Below are 17,812 nucleotides of genomic sequence, written 5' to 3'. Positions count from 1 at the left end.
ATGTGACCTAATTTGGAAATAGGGTCTTTGAAGATATAATTAGTTAAGATGAAGTCGTATTGGAGTAAAGTGGATCCTAATTCAATGACTTGCATCCTTATATGAAGAGAAAACCAGGGAATTTAGGAAAATGCAAGGCAAGATCTTTCTTGAGTTTTCAAAGGGAGTATGACCTTGCCGACACGTTGATTTCAGACTTAAAGCATCTAGAACTATGAGAGAATTAACTTGTATTGTTTTAAGCCATTTAGTTTGTGGCACTTAAGAAAGTATTACTTAGGAAAGTAATACAGAGGTTTTCTGGCTGCCATAACATGCCCTGAGTTTATAGTTGTTTGACCAACACAGTTACTTTCTTCCATTAGCACTTCAAAGGCAGTAAGCAACAACAAACCAATATGACGTTCCTCATAGTTAGCACTGCCCTGACGGAGATACTGCATAAACCGGCACACCCTCTTCTACCTATACTCCATCCCACATCACAGTGGTTGAGAATCGTGTTAATTGCATGCTATGCAAACCAGGGGATATCACCCCCTCCTGGAAATCCAGGGAAGAGTTGATGTTTCAGCTTGCATCCAAAGACTGTCTGGAGGCATAATCCCTTCTTCCTCCGGGGATTTCAGTCTTTTCCTCTTAAGGCCTTCAACTGATTTGATGAGGCCCACCCATTTTATGGGGTTAATCTGCTTTACCCAAAGTCCATTGATTTAAATGTTAATTTCATCTAAAAATATTTCAGAGACATCTGGAATGTTATTTGACCAAATATCTGGGTATCATGGCCTAGCCCTGTTGACATGTAAAAGTAACCATCACAACCAACTGTAAGGGTTTTTTTTGCTACATAGTAGCAATTCATCCAATTCCAGAAACACATCTTTCTAGGTACCACCTGTGTTGCTGAAATAATAATAAATATAAATATTGTATGCTGGTCACACTTAATAATCACTTTATTAAAAGATTCATAAAGGATTTTTAACATTTCTTTTTAGCTTTTAAGCTGTATTTGATGAATCAGGAAATCAAAAAAACGTAGTACAGTAAAATATTATTAATCTTGGAAGAGCTCTTACAGCTATTTATTTTAGTCTTTATTTTATAGATGAGGAAACTCTGATAAAGAAAAAGATAACTAATAATCATTTATTAAAAGCTTTACATCATTTTATTTCTGGTGAAACAATTTTTCTAATCTGACAATGAGTATAATCAGTAACAGTGACGCATTATGAGGTAAAATGGCTAGATGTGCTTTGTTTTACACTTGTGTTATGTTTATTATGATTCTTATTACTGCTGTTATGGGGTGTGGAATATAATCATGTATGGGTCATAAGAGATGTGTTAAACATTTCCTGACTGATTCTAATAATTTCCTTAGAGGACTTTTCCTCTTGTTTCAGTTTCTTCCATCATTTGAAAATCACTGATATATTACAGTTTTCATAAATATCATAAATCATAATTGATGGAAAGTTTTTTGTTTCTGTCACATTAAATCTGACTACTATATACCTATTTTAGTTGATTTTCATAACACCAAATATTCAACAAAATTTACTGAGCCCTTAGTCCATACTTGACAAAAAGAAGGATATTGATTATTTAAAGGATTGACCTTGTCAAAAGTAAAGAGAAAAAAGACATTATTACTTATAATGATAATAATAGTAATAACAAAATAATTATTGTTTAAATACTAATTCTTATACTAATACTAATAATTGTAAGTAAAAAACATAAAAAATATAAATTGCATATGGGAAAAATGATCCAATTCAACAGTATACAAATAATTTCAAATTAAATCCATAAAGTTAATCATGTTTCTCCTATCAGAACTGTAGAAGAAATCCTTAATGTGCAAATGATAGCTTGAATGCATTTTTCCTATATAACAGGTTATTATACAGTCAATTGAAAGTAATATTTTATTTATGTTGTTTAAAATTTCACAAAGACAATTTATTTCAGCTTACTCTTATCAAAGTAATTGTATTCATATGTGTTTATTTAAAAATTTTATTTAGGCCTTAATGAAATCTTGTGCATAGATTATTTGATTGATTATAAAATGCATATATGCCAAGCTTTATTATTTATGTATATTGGTTTTGATGGCAGCATTTAGTTTGGAGCATCAAACAGTTCTTTTATTTCGAATGAACTGTAATGACTAGTCTGTTGAGAAGAAAAAGAAAACATATCATATGTTGGTTTAAAGAGGTCTATGTTATACATGTTACATGGCAGAGAAAGTAAAAGAATGGTTTTAAGCCAGCGTCAGATGTGTTATTGAATGCTTTTAAGCAATAAATGTTATATCTTAATGAAACCCTAAGAGATGAAATTACCAGAAATAATTGCCTGTGAAATATTGATAAGGGGATAAGTATCTAAACTTTATTTCAGGCAAGATTAGCATCTTAATTCACATTTTAAAAATTAGCCCAAAACCTGAATTAGTTAAGGAAATGATTCCTTTTTTCATTTGAGAGGATTATTAAAAAAGAAATATTATTAATACATCTGAAAGAGATTTGGAGATGAAAATAAACAAAGTGGAGTTTATTCCAGGAATGGAAAGCTAGTTCAATATTCAGAGATCAATCCGTATAATCCACCATATTAGCAGTTAAAAGAAGAAAAAACATTGTATGAATTTATGGAGAAAATGCATTTGACAAAATCTAATATGCACTTTAACACTCTGAACAAACAAGTATTTGAAGGGAACTTCTTTAACTTGATAAGAAAGGCATGTACAAAGACCCCACACTTAACATCATACTTAATGGTGAAATGCTGAATGCCATCCTTCTGAGACTGAGAAAAAGGCAAGGATGCCCATTCTCATCACTCCTGTTCAAGAAGGTCAGTGAGATAAGGCAGGATAAGAAAATAAAATGCACACATATTGGAGAGAAAGAGCTAAAACTGTCCCTAAATGCGTACAACAGTACTGTTTGTGTAGAAAATACCAAGGTATCTACAGAATCTTCTAGAACAAATAAGTGATTTTTGCAAGGTTGTAAGATGGAAGATCAACATACAAAAAATCACTCCATCTATATGTTTTCATTGAACATTTTAAAACTAAAATTAAAAACTTAATATGATTTACAATTGTTTCAAATAAATCTAACAAAACATGTACAAGATCTTACATGTTGAAAACTATAAAATGCTGATGAAAGAAATCAGAAGACCTGAATATATGGAATACTAGGGAATGCTTGGTTTAACTCATTTCCTGTCAAATCCTAGAGGAAATTTTGTACATAGAGTTAATTCTAAATTCATATGAAAAGGAAAAATAACTAGAACAATTGAAATAATTTTAAACAGAAAGAAAAAATTTGGGGGGAATCACGACAGTATATGTTACTGTGGTAAAAAAAGGTGTAATTTTGCATAGGAATATGGAGGCACATGGATCAATGGAATGAGAAACAAATCCCGAATAGTAGGCACAACTGAATTTTAAAATAGATACAAAGAAAAATGTGGTCTTTTTTCAAAAGTGTGGTTGACACAATTGCTCATCCATAGGCAAAATAATAATTCATGACATAAGCCTCATGTCTTACACAAAATTCACTCGAAATTGGTTATTAGTATTAATTTTAAATCTAGAACTTTAATAGTTTTAGAAGAAACTGTAAGAGAAAATCTATGTGACCTATGATTAAGTTTGTAAATCCGTAAAAGAAAAACATTGATAAATTAGACTACCTCGGAAAAAGACACTATTAAACAAGGCCCATAACGGGAGAAAATATTGACCAATCACATATTCAGCAAAGGATTTGTATTTGGAATATTAAAATGGTTCTCTAAGAAAACAATCCAATTAGACAATTGAATACACTTAACCAAAAAGGATGTGTTGGTGGGCAAATTAGTACATGAAAAGGTATTCAAAACTGTTAGTCATTAGGGGAATGAAATTGAAGCAAAAATTAGGTATCACCACACACCTACCAGAATGGGTAACATAAATAAATAATAAAGTTACTCTACCAAGTACAAGTGATGCTGTGAAGTGATGAAATCTCTCACACATTGCTGGTGGAAATATAAATGTGTAGTCAGTCTGAAGAAGAAGTTGATGGCTTCTTATAAAACTAAACATAGAGTTATCGTACGTCCCAGCAATCTCACTTCAGCATATTTACCCTAGAGAAATGAAAACTTATAGTCAGAGAAAAACCCGAATACATATGTTCATATCAGCTTTATTTGTGATAGCCCCAAACTAGCAACTTCTTAATATCCTTCAAGGATGAAAGAACAAAGAAACTGTGATTCATTTATACAATAGTATACCACTATTCAGCAATACAAAGGAGTAATTGATTGATGCACACAATAATTTGGATGACTTTCAAAGGCACTATGTTGAATGAGAAGAGTCCATCTCTACAAGTTATGCAGCACATGGTTCCACTTGTATAACATTCCTGAAATGATAAATAGTGTTGCCAGGGTTTAAACATGGAGAGATGATGTAACTGTAATGGGTTAACACAAAGGAGTTCTTTGGGCTGATGTAATATTGTCTATCCTGATTGTACTGGTAGCTGCAAGAATCTGTCCCTGATATAAAATATTATAGAATTACACACACGCACACATCAATGAGGACAGGTAAAAAATCGGCCAATATCAATTTCCTGGTTTTCATAATTGTACTGTGGTTGTGTAAGATATTACCATCTGGTGAAGCTGGGTAAAGGGAACCTGAGAATTTTCTCCTCTATTTCTGTGACTTTTAAGTGAGCCTTAAATTATTTCAAAATGAAAAAAAATTAAACAATACATTCAAATGTAATACACACGTATACTGTGGCAGGAAGAATAGGGGGGTAAAAAAGGATTGGAGGATGAATAACTGTGCATATTCCAAAGATTTCTATATTTTGCCCAAAATGGTACAATATTGTAATATAGCTTTTTTTTTTTTTTTTAAATTTGTCTTGAACTAATTTTGAGGCCCCGATCAGAGGACCGTCAGGTTCCTCTTCTTGATGATTAAACCCACACTGATTAAACCCACACTCCAACAATAACCATTAAATGGGTTCTCATATGCAGGCCATTAGGTGCCTGCCCTCATTGCTGTGGGACCAGGTACCAGACAGCTAGAGATAAACCCTATCCCAGGCAGCCCATACAATTATTCAGATCAGCCAAGTGTTATGGCCGAACTGTGCCCCTGCAAAATCCATATGTTGAAGTTCTAACTCCCAGTGCCTCAGAAAGTCACTATATTTGGAGATAAGTTCTTTAAGAAGATAATTAAGTTAAAATGAAGTTGTTAATGTGAGCCGTAATCCAATATGGCTATGGTCCTTATAAAAAGAGGAAATTAGGACACACATTCATACAGAAGGAAGACAATGTGAAGACACTGGGAGGAGAGGACAACCATGACCACCTTAGGAGAGAGGCCTCAGGAGAAATAAACCCTGCTAACACCTTGATCTCAGACTTCTAGCTTCCAGAATTGTGAGAAAATAAATTTTTCTTATTTAATCCATGCAACCTATGGTACTCTGTCAATCCATAGGGAGACCACAAAACCTAGCTAACCCAATTCCACTTGCCATACATGACCTTCCCCTACACTGGGGGTTTCTTGTAGACACCATATATTTGGGCTTTTGCTTGTTTTAATCTACTCTGACAACTTCTGTCTTTTAATTGGTGCCTTTAGACTATTTTCCTTTAAAATGATTATCAATTTAGTTAGATTAACATACCATGTTTGTAAATGTTTCCTATTCATTCCATTTGTTCTTTGTTTCTTTTTATTCTTCATCTTTTTCTGTCCTCTCTGGTTTCACCTGAGCATTTTATATAATTCCATTTTATCTCCTTTCTTAGCATGTTAAAGCATAGTTTTTATTTTAATATTTTTGTGGTTGCTCTGGAATTTCCCATATACCTAATTTCCCATTTTTACCTAATAGAAATCCATCTTCAAATAACTGTAGTTGCCTCACGTGCAATACAGTACCTTAGTACAATCCCAGTTCCTCCTATTTACCCCTTATAATATTGTTGCCATTCTTTTCACTTATTTGTATGCAATAATTATCCAATATTTTTGACTTGCATCACTTTAAATAGACAACAGTTATTTTTAAATTAGTTAAGAGTAAATAAAAAAATCAAGGTTTTATTTCACATTCATTTATTCCTTCTACACCCTCTTCCATTACATGGCTCTGAGTTTTTTAAAAGAAAAGTTGCAATTGGACATTTGTTAAAAACAGCAAGGAAGAAGTTAATTAAGACTAATGCAATAGGGGAGAGAGGTAGTGATCAACTCGGCTAAAACAATAGGGAGGGTTTTTAAATGCTGTGGTGAACTAGGGGAGGACGTTGGGAAGGGAGTTTGGCCAGTGTGATTAGGCGTCTGTGTGTGCTGACTGCTGTTCCCCGGTCTCCTACACACCCACTGAGACAGGGGCACCATCTTTCTTCATGGCTACATTTCAAAGGGGTTCCTACTCCCAGGTCTTCAAGAAAGATGTTCCTCCTTTGCAGAAATTTTATATCTCAAAGGGTCAGAGGAAGAATTTACAATTGTAAGTTTTCTAAAGTAAATGTTCTAAGAAACGGTAAGCCAGGAGCCTATCCTCAGATAGACACCTATCTAAATTTAGTCAAGTTGAGGGGAAATTGAAGGCTGTCTCAGTCAGGTTCTAACTGTATCATATTACTTTTTCTTGAAGATTTTTTTTTAACATTTCTTGCAGGTCTGCTGGAGATGGGGGTCCTTCGATTTTTGTTCATTTGAAAAACTATTTCTTCTTCACTTTTGAAACATAATTTCACTGGATATAAATTCTAGGTTGGTTTTTTTTTTAACACTTTAAATATTTCACTATACTTTCTTTTAAAACACTTTCTATGGTTTTTTAGTTTTTTAAATAAAAATTGTATATATTGAAAGTGAGCAATGTGATATATATATAGAAATAATTACCGTAGTCAAGCTAATTAACATATCCATAGCCTCACCACAGTTACCATTTGTGTGTGTGTGTGTGTGTATGATGAGAAAACCTAAAAATCTAATCTTTTAGTCAATTTATTTTGAGTGCATGGTTTCTGACAGGAGATCCACTGGATTTCTTATACTCACTGCTCTATAAGTATGGTGTTTTCTCCTCTCCCTCCTTTGAATTATCTCAAGCTTTTTTCTTTGTCTCCGGTGTTCTGCAATTTGAATATGACATGCTTACGTGGCTTCTCCTCATACCCCACTTACCATTCTCTGAGCTTCCTGGATTCATGGTTTGGTGCCTGTCATTAATTTTGGAAATTTCTCAACTATTAATAATTCAAATATTTCTTCTACTCCATTCTCTCTCTCTTCTAGTGTAAAGCATATATGGTACATTTTGAAATTGTCCCATCATTCTTGGCTGTTCTGTTTCTTTTTTATTTTTTCAACATTCTGTTTTTTCTACATTCTGGTTTTCCTTTTCATCTCATATTGAAAATTTTCTATGCATTTGTGTGCATTTGTCAAAGTACAATGACTGTACACTCAAGATGTGTGCATTTCACTTTATGTAAATTTTACATAAAGACAAAAATTCCTAATAAATATTGAATTCTAGTTATTAATAGGCATATTAGTTTTTAATGGGAAGTGATTTTTTTCAGCTATTTATTGTGTAATCCATTGAAAAATTAGGATAATTGATGGATTGACAGAATGATACATAGAGAGATATGGAAAAAAACAAATACAGTAGAATGTTATTTGTAGAATTTACATGGTGAGTATATCAGTGATCATTACAAAACTATTGTAACTTTCCTTTGCACCTGAAATTTTCCTAATAAAATATTTAAAAATGCTCAAAATCTTGAACAGTTTCTTGAGAAGTGGGGCTATAAAGTAATGAAGAGAATGTGGACCAGAGTACAGTTATCAAGCCAGCCCCTACATGGGCCATACTTATTTTTGTGACAGATTATAGAAAAAGATATTATTTGCTATTAACTTTAACACCAATATAGGGTCAGGCTAAACAAAGCCTCCTGCATTTGAAACAAAATTTTTTTAACTTGAGTGATAGACATTAAATCACCAGTGAGTAGGGTCAAAGATGTATTATGTCAAATATATCAATGGGAAGGAAAAAAATCAACTGGTGATATTAAAAAAACAGAACCTAATTAAGGCTGAGTTCTTAATATGTTATGCTAATTTCTCGGAATGTAAATCTATATCGTTCTGTTGTGGGTAGAAAATTTGGAAACGACAAAAATGTTTACAAATAATTCTCACTTTTAACTGCTTTTGGAAAAAGAAAGAGATCTGTTGATTGATTGATTCCCTTTCCCACTCATGATGTCTTATCAAAAATAGCTCAGCTGGCCGGATATGTGGAAGTCAGTTCCAAAATATGTTATATTTCCCCCATTCACATGAAACTACTTACACTGGTTTACTGCCAACAAATCAAAAATGGTCTCAGACAGCCAGTCAGCCAGAAAAGACTCGTTTTCCTATTTTTAGCCACAGAATAAGGGCATGGGATGTTGATTCTCCCGCACAATCTAACTAAATCCTATGTGTTGTAACAAAATGTAAAGGTATTTCCTTTATGGACAGTATAGTGGTTCCTCAGCTGACATCAGAGTCATTTCCTTCAGTCGTTAAGGAAAGTGATATTTCAGCATCATTAAAATAGTAGTTCAGTTGTTTGCAGGATAATTATTAGTGTGGACCACTCACTTTTTGTTCTACAACAATTAATTGTCTGTGATACCAGCAGCTAAGACTTCACACAGCAGAATGCAGGAACTGAACATTTCCCTACAATATCCAGAGAAGGGTAGGGGGTTGTGGCCATTGTAGGTGGGGTGGGGAGAGAAAGAAAAAGAAAAAGAAAAAGGAAAAGAGAAAGAAAACAAGAAACCATGAGATATTCTCTCCCCAAAATCATCTATTACAGATGACATCCACATTCTTTTATAAGGAACACTTTTTCAAGGACTACTATACATCTAAAAGCTCTGTTGTTAATGTTAAGACTACAGTCTACTGTTGTTTTAAGTTTAAACATAAAACTAAAACCATTATAAGAAACTTAGTACCATAGAATTCCTACTAAAAATAAAATTTCAGATAACAGTGCCTTGAAATTATTAGATAAAGCTTAATGTCCATCTTTTAACATTATTGATCGTTACATTTAATGATATATTTTAAATCTCTAGTTTGTGGTGGATAAAACCATTAAATAAATACAGCAGTGTTTTAAAACTTCAGCTACTAGATAAATTAACTCTAACTTACAGACTCTCATTAATTAAACGGTGGCAGTTAAGTAGAAGATAAGGTTTCTAATAGAGAAAATAAATCAATTGTAAAAAGGCCGGATGTCTTCAGTTTTACTCATGAAAGAGTTTATATTTTCTCTTCATAACTTATTAGCAAAATTTTATAAGACGCATAAAGTTTACCCTTCTGAGACATACAAAATGATCACTGCCTTAAAAAGATGTGGCCAATGTGAGATCCACAGGAAGAATGACTTTCCTGATCATACATCGCAACTCATGTCAACGCTAGAAGTCCCAGTCATAAGCACTTTACAGTGGCTGCTATCAGCACCCGAGGTAACATGGGGATTTCAGATCCCCAGGCAGATATAACATTGTACCAACCCTAACGTAAGTGTTAAGATGTGAAGACAAACACTCTTGGCTGCTACTGTTCATGTGCTACCTTCTCCAAATCTTAACTCCATCACTTGTAAAATGGAAATTTGAAAAAGCTGAAAAATTTTCTTTGGGATTTAATTGATTCCACAATACTGCAAGTATAATTGAATGTAAAATGTAACAGTGAAAAAGGACAGTAAAGACCCAAATGTGTCAAGAGCTAAAATGTTCAAGAAGTGACTCACGTAGCAGTGTTCCTGTTCCAGTGCTCAGGGATTTCAATGTCCCAAGCCTCTCAGCATTAGAATCATCTCTATGTTAATGCTCTATCCTCCAGCCTACCTCAGCCCCTCAAGGCCAAGGTCATTATTAATAACTGCACGCCCTCATGAAGAAGTAGCTAGAAAGAACTTATATCAGCTCCTCCCACCACAGCTTCCCACCATCTGCATTTGTGTTTGAGCTCACTGCCTATCAGCATGGATAAACTGCTTTGGAATCTCCTATCACAGACCAGCACCTCGGCTCTGGCTCTCAAACCCCCTCACCCAATCATGCACATGGCACCAACATCATCATTTTTTTTTTCTTCTCTACTGGATAATTTCCACCAGCATATAAACTGCAGTTATGTTCCAATCTTAAAAACATACTTGTCATTATATATTTTTACAATTCATAAGTCTTCCCAGTGCCAGATCATACCAGCTTGATGTTTTAACAGAGCCAAGTGGAAAAGCTCCAGTTATACTGAAGGGAAAGATAAAGTGCACCTCTGAATTTCCATCATCTGTGTCATTCCTGAGACTGCTTTCCGTTTACTCCATATCATAATCTTACATTTTGCTGGCAAGATACCCAAGGTTTAAGTCAAGACCAAGGGAAGTGACCCAATCAGTAAAACAGTAAAACTTGGTCGATAACAATGAATAATAATCAAAAAATTTTTAAAGGAACAAAAAGTATTGTAATGAATTATCTGAATGTCTGCTTGCTTAAGTGTAAGTTGATATGCTCCAAATTGACCAACTCCAGTTCTTGACTTAATGTGCCTGTCTGCAGTCAACAAAGTGAAGTAAATCAGACACAGAAAGACAAATATCATATGATATTGCTTATATGTGGAATCTGAAAAAAGGGTGCAAATGAACTTATTTACAAAACAGAAGTAGAGTCACAGATGTAGAAAACAAACTTATGGTTACCAAGGGGTAAGGGGGGGAAGGGATAAACTGGGAGATTGAGATTGATATATACACACTACTACAGTATATATAAAATAGATAACTAATAAGGACCTGCTATAAAACACAGGGAACTCTACTCAATACTCTGTAATGGCCTATATGGGAAAAGAATCTAAAAAAATAGTGCATGTACGTATATGTATAACTGACTCACTTTGCTGTACACATGAAACTAATACAATATTGTAAATCAACTATACTCCAATAAAAATTTAAAAAAAAAAGCAAAAAAACCCAAAGTGGCTATTTTATAAGGAAAATTGATACTGAGGCAAAGACAAATCTTGACTACCTCTGGGCCTCCTGCTTAATTTCTTTCACTTTCCTAAAGTTGAATTTAATCTATAAAGAAAAGTATTTTCTCTATTTATAAAATATGGGTGAATCTCAAAAGAATTATGTTGAGGAAAGTTCCTCAACAGACAAAATAATACATATGGTGTAATTGCATTTACATATAATTCTAGAAAAGCAAAACTACAGTGACAGCAAGCAAATCAGTAGTTCCCTGGAGGTCTGTGTGGAGGAGGATATTGTCTACAAAGTGTCAGAAGTGAAATTTCTGGATGATAGAAATGTCTTGTCTTATGATTTTGGTGGCTGTATATTTTTAAAAAGTCATTGAATGATGTAATTAAAATAGGCGCATTTTATTGTGTATGGATTACAACTCAATCAAAACACCAAAATAAGTGTTTTATCAATTACATGTTTTCTGTATAGAGTTTATCCTAAAGAGATTAATTTTACTCCAGCATTAAAAATTTTCCAACCATCAGGGTCTCCTACTAAAAAACAAAACCAAAACCAAAACACTCATCTCTTGGTCAAATATCAGACATACGTCTATTTCACCTCAAATAGCAGGTTACAAATGGACCATATTTTACAATTAAAAAATGATCCTATAATCATGACAAGGCAAATCCAGTATATAAAAGACACATTCATCATTTTAGTTTTTATTATATTTAGTAAAAATATGTTACTAGTTACCTCATAAAGTATCCTAAAAATAATAGGATTCATCTTTGTATTTCTCAAATATTTAAGATAAAACATTCATACAAATAATATACACCCAAATTTCTAAAATGCAGCTCCACTTGGCAACAGTAGAAAAAGCATTTGACAACGTCCAGCATGCAATAATGATAAAATCTCTCAGCAAAGCAGGAATAGATGGGAACTTCTTCAACTAGATAAAGAGAATCATTGTAAAACTGGCAACTAACATCATAATACTTAATGGTATGCTTTTGCCCTAAGATCGGGAATAAGACAAGGATATCCCCTTTCATCATTTCTATTCAACATCATAACAAAAGTCCTGATTAATGCAGTAAGAAAAGAAAATGATGTTAAAGATATACAGATTGTAAAGGAAGAAATAAAACTGTATTTATTTACAGATAATATGATTGTGTAGAATATCCAAAAGAGTTAACAAAAATAAACTCCTGGAACTAATAAACAATTACAGCAGGATTTTAGGACACAGGGTTAATATATTAAAGTCAATTACTTTCTTATATACTAGCAATTATTATTTGAAATTAAAAGTACAATACCATTTACATTAGCAACAAAAGAAATAAAATACTTAGGTATAAATCTAACAAAAGTATACAATCTATGTCAGGAAAATTACAAAACTCTGATGAAAGAAATCACAAAAAATCTAAATATATCCCTTGATCATGGAGTGGAAGCCTCAGTATTTTTAAGATAGCAGTTATTCCCATGTTTTAATGTAGATCCTATCCTGTCCCAGTCCAAATCCCAGCAAGCTATTTTATCATACCATCTCACTGAATCTAAAGTTTATTATATGGAAAGGCAAAAGGCCAAGAATAACAAGACAATACTGAAGAGGAACAAAACTGAAGGATTATCACTACCCAATTTCAAGACTTACCATAAAGCTACAGTATCAAAACAGCATGGGATTGACAAAAGAATAGACAAATAGATCAGTGAAACTGAGACCCAGAAGTATACCTACACAAATATAGTCAAGTGATCAGCCTGTAGGAGGAGCCAAGATTATTTTGATCAATAGCTAAGTTGTGGACATACATGCACTTGGTATGTGAATGTTGCATATGCAGTTGTAGCTGGATTTCAGAAGAGAGTGCTTAGTTAGAGATGGATACATAAAGGTTATTTAGAACAATGGGAATAAATAAAATCTCCAAGGGTGAGATTACAGAGTGACAGAAAAAAAAAGGTTAATCCCCAAGTAACCCCCAAATTTGGAAATTGTGGAAATGAGCAGAAGCACACAAAATATAAATAACACTGACTTGAGAACTAAGGAGAAAGTAAGGAGAATGGGATATCAGAGTGTAGAACTGCTTATGCAAGACTTGGACCCCAGATATTCTTTCTGCTGAAACAGGAAAACCCACATTACCCTGTGCAGCCTGGAAAAGCTTCACTAATGTACAAGGATGTAGTGAACCTATAATTTATGCCAAATGTACTTGAAAGACAATCAGAAACTTCTTTCTTTTCAAAAACCCATCCAATAGATAATTTTATCCTAAAGCAACATATGCCAATCAAAGCCTGTCTTAAATTTTCTCCTTTTACTCTCAAAAGCTCACTCTTCTTTGAAATCCTTTAAATCTCTGCCTGAAGGGAAATGTTAGTAGCTGACTCCCTTACTTTGGTAAGCTCTGAATTAAGAGTTTTTCATTAACTCTCTAATGTGATTTTAGCCCTTTTGACAAGAGCAACCAAGAAGGAGTGTGTAAAATTCTGAAGTGTGTGCACTGTTTTTTTTTAAAATTTATTATTCAATTTATTATTTTCATTTGAGTTTTTAAAATTAATTTTTATTGGAGTGTAGTTGCTTTACGATGTTGTTAGTTTCTACTGTACAGCATCAGCTATACATATACATATATCCTCTCTTTTTTGGATTTCCTTCCCATTTAGGTCACCACAGTGCATTAAGTAGAGTTCCCTGTGCTATACAGTATGTTCTCATTAGTTATCTATTTTATACATAGTATCAATAGTGTATATATATCAATCCCAATCTCCCTGTTCCTCCCACCCATCCCCTCCCACTTGGTATCCATACATTTGTTCTCTACGTCTGTGTCTCTATTTCTGCTTTGCAAATAAGATCATCTATACCATTTTTCTAGATTCCACATATATGCATTAATATACGATATTTGTTTTTCTCTTTCACTTACTTCACTCTTTATGACACTCTCTAGGTCCATCCACATCTCTACAAATGACCCAATTCTGTTCCTTTTTATGGCTGAGCAATATGCCATTGTATATAGGTACCACATCTTCTTTATCCATTCCTCTGCTGATGGACATTTAGGTCGCTTCCATGTCTTGGTTATTGTAAATAGTGCTGCAGTGAACACTGGGGTGCATGTGTCTTTTTGGATTATAGTTTTCTCTGGGTATATGCCCAGTAGTGGAATTGCTGGGTCATATGGAAGTTTTTTTTTTAACATCTTTATTGGAGTACAATTTCTCTACAACGGTGTGCTAGTTTCTGCTTTATAACAAAGTGAATCAGCTATACATACACATATATCCCCATATCTCCTCCCTCTTGCGTCTCCCTCCCACCCTCCCTATCCCACCCCTCTAGGTGGTCACAAAGCACCGAGCTGATCTCCCTCTGCTATGCGACTGCTTCCCACTAGCTATCTATTTTACATTTGGTAGTGTATATATTAGTCCATGCCACTCTCTCACTTCGTCCCAGCTTACCCTTCCCCCTCCCCATGTCCTCAAGTCCATTCTCTACGTCTGCATCTTTATTCCTGTCCTGCCCCTAGGCCCTTCAGAACCTTTTTTTTTTTTTTTAGATTCCATATATATGTGTTAGTATACGGTATTTGTTTTGCTCTTTCTGACTTACTTCACTCTGTATGACAGACTCTAGGTCCATCCACCTCACTACAAATGGCTCAATTTCATTTCTTTCTATGGCTGAGAAATATTCCATTGTATGTATGTGCCACATCTTCTTTATCCATTCATCTGTTGATGGACACTTAGGTTGCTTCCATGTCCTGGTTATTGTAAATAGAGCTGCAATGAACATTGTGGTACATTGCTCTTTTTGAATTATGGTTTTCTCAGGGTATTGTATTGTGTTTTTAAAGTAATATTATGAGTTCACTTTTTAGCTTATGAAATGGTAAATTTCCAAAAACAATAGCCTTAGATATATTCCTAATTTTCAGAGTGTATATTATGTCTCTTATGGGAGTTATTTGTACTTAGCTCTCTCAACTCATGGTTAGAGGCTAATTATTAAAAGAGGAGTGTGTAAAAATTTACCTCCTGTGACCTATGTGGTAATAACAATAAGCAGAAAAAAAAACCGCACAGTTACATAAATATTCTAGTGAACCAGTTATTTAAAGCAACCACTAGTAATTCAAAGTTTAAAATGAGCCCTTTGAAATATTAAAAAAATAATAATGAGTGTTTCAGTATTACAGGAAGTTTTCTCAATTAAAAGGTTTATACAGGAACTTAACTTCATGGCACCACAAAACATAACAGATAGAGACTAAACTTCATTTTTTTAAACTGGTGCCCAAGAGATACAAGACTTATTCCTTAACTTTTCCCTCTAAATGATGCAAAATATTGAATACAATGTGTAGTATTTCCAAAAGCAACTCCACTGATATTTTCAAATCCTTATAATTTTCCGGAAAAACAAAACAGAGAAACCATGTAATCTCTGAATTCAACTAGATTTTTAATTAAACTTAAATCAAAGAGATTTTGAATTTTTGAGAAATTATTTCCACATCACTGACAAGGAGGCTTTAAATTGTCTTTAGATTTAACATGATGCCATTGGATTGCTATTTTCAATAAAAATTTAAATAAAATGGATGAAATAGAAGGAAGACTGACATAGGAAGAGGATTGGAAGTGAGGAATTGAAGACTTCATGCTATTTTTTACTTACATATATTTCTGCTTTAGAGTTGAATAGACTGTGCTGTGACAGGAAAGAATGTAATGTAAAACATGTGTAGTGTTAAAGATGGAAGCTAGTTGAGCAGTGTGAGAGCAATGATTTAGTAGAAAAGTGGCCAGGGAATGTTGCAGGTCCATTATGGGTAATATAGTTCACCATATGGTCCATTGGGTAGCATAGTTTTTGGGACACCAATCAGATCTACTGAAGGTCTTTGCCAGCAGGATTCAGCTACTTAAGGGCTTGCACATAGGATATAGGTGGTTGGGTAAGACTGCGTATTGAATGTGCAAATAATGGAAGAAGAAAGGGAAAATGTTGGAGGTATGCATTAGTTTCCTGTGGCAGCTGTAACAAATTACTACAAGCTTGGTGGCTTAAAGCCACACACATTTATTCTCTTACAGCTTTAGAAGTCAGCTGTCCCAAATCAGTTTAGCTGGGCTGAAGTCAAGGTGCTGGCGTGTCCTCTCCCCTTTAGAGGCTCTGGAGGGTAACTGTTCCTTGCTTATTCCAGGTTCTGATGGCACCAGACCTTTCTTGGCTTGTGGCTGCATCACTCTAATCTCTGCCTCTATCTTCACATCTTCTGTGTGTGTCAAATTTCCTTCTACATGTCCCTTATAAAAATACATGTCTTTGCATTTAGGGCCCACCTGGATAATTCAGGATAAATTTCCCTAAGAATTATTAATTTTCTTGGCAAAAACCCCTTTTCTAAAAAAGGTTACTTTTACAGGAATTGGGACTTTATGACTTTGGGGGCCATTATTCGTGTATACGGGGTACTTGAAAAAAAGTTTGTGTTAATGATGAATATTTGATGGAGCCCAAGGTAGATGAAAAAAGAAGAGAGAAGAGGGTTGATACATGGAGAAGAAGCAAACTGTTAACAGTATCATTAATGTATTAAGGGAACTGAAAACCAGGCTCAAAACCACAGATTATTTTAATTTATGTTTAAAAATGTACACATATTAATGTGTGTAGATGCATCTATAATGTATCACAAATATGTTAACAGTGATTATTTCTTCTTGGTGTTGTTAGGTTGATTTTTAGTTGTTTATATTATTTAGTTTGTATTGTCTCTATATTTAGCAGAAACAAAATTAATTTTAAAGAGGCCTGCATTATTTTATTTCCTATATGAAGGCTTTTTGACTCCCCTTGGAATCAAATCATATTTACTTAAAATGTTTAGAATAAAATATGGCAATGCAGATCAAGCAACAGCATAGGGTCTGTCTTAAGTTAGGACAACACTAGCTTCTTAAACATAAGATTTGTTTTTTGTCTTTTTAGAATAAAACACCATGTAGTCCTGATTACCTGTGGGTTTGAAACTCAATAATCAGATAGCAGAGGGAGCTGGTGTTAACTCTGTCAAAACCTTGGCAATTTATTTTTCCTAACTTAAATCTCCTTGAATTGCTGGTAGATATTATTCCTCAGCTCTCTCTTGATCTCAGTGGGAGTCTCTGACCTGAGGCTTACATGGCGTTATGAAGTACTTAAAACTCTTCAGATGAAAGGGCTATTCGTGCAAAATACTAATAAGCATTTAAATTATAAATGATCTCAACATTTGTTGGCATCAGAAGCTGGGAACAGGCAATTTGAATATAAAACTATCCAAAACATATAGTTTGGGAAGCATTTTAGGAACACTGGTGAAAAGGCATTTGCTTGAAGGGTAGCTAGTCTATTCCTTTTTTAAAATCATGAAAGAAATTATGCAATAACCCAACACAAGCAAACAAATAAGAATGTTAATTTGGAGCTCTATTGATCCAAGGGAAAGAAATTGAATGACAGAAGTCTCTGTCAGGTAAAAGACAACATAATTAAACTAATTTCCATGAGCCATAAGAAG

Source organism: Balaenoptera physalus (genome assembly GCF_965194825.1).
Source record: "Balaenoptera physalus genome assembly, chromosome: 3".
NCBI lineage: Eukaryota > Metazoa > Chordata > Mammalia > Artiodactyla > Balaenopteridae > Balaenoptera > Balaenoptera physalus.
Note: the sequence above shows the minus strand (reverse complement) of the source record.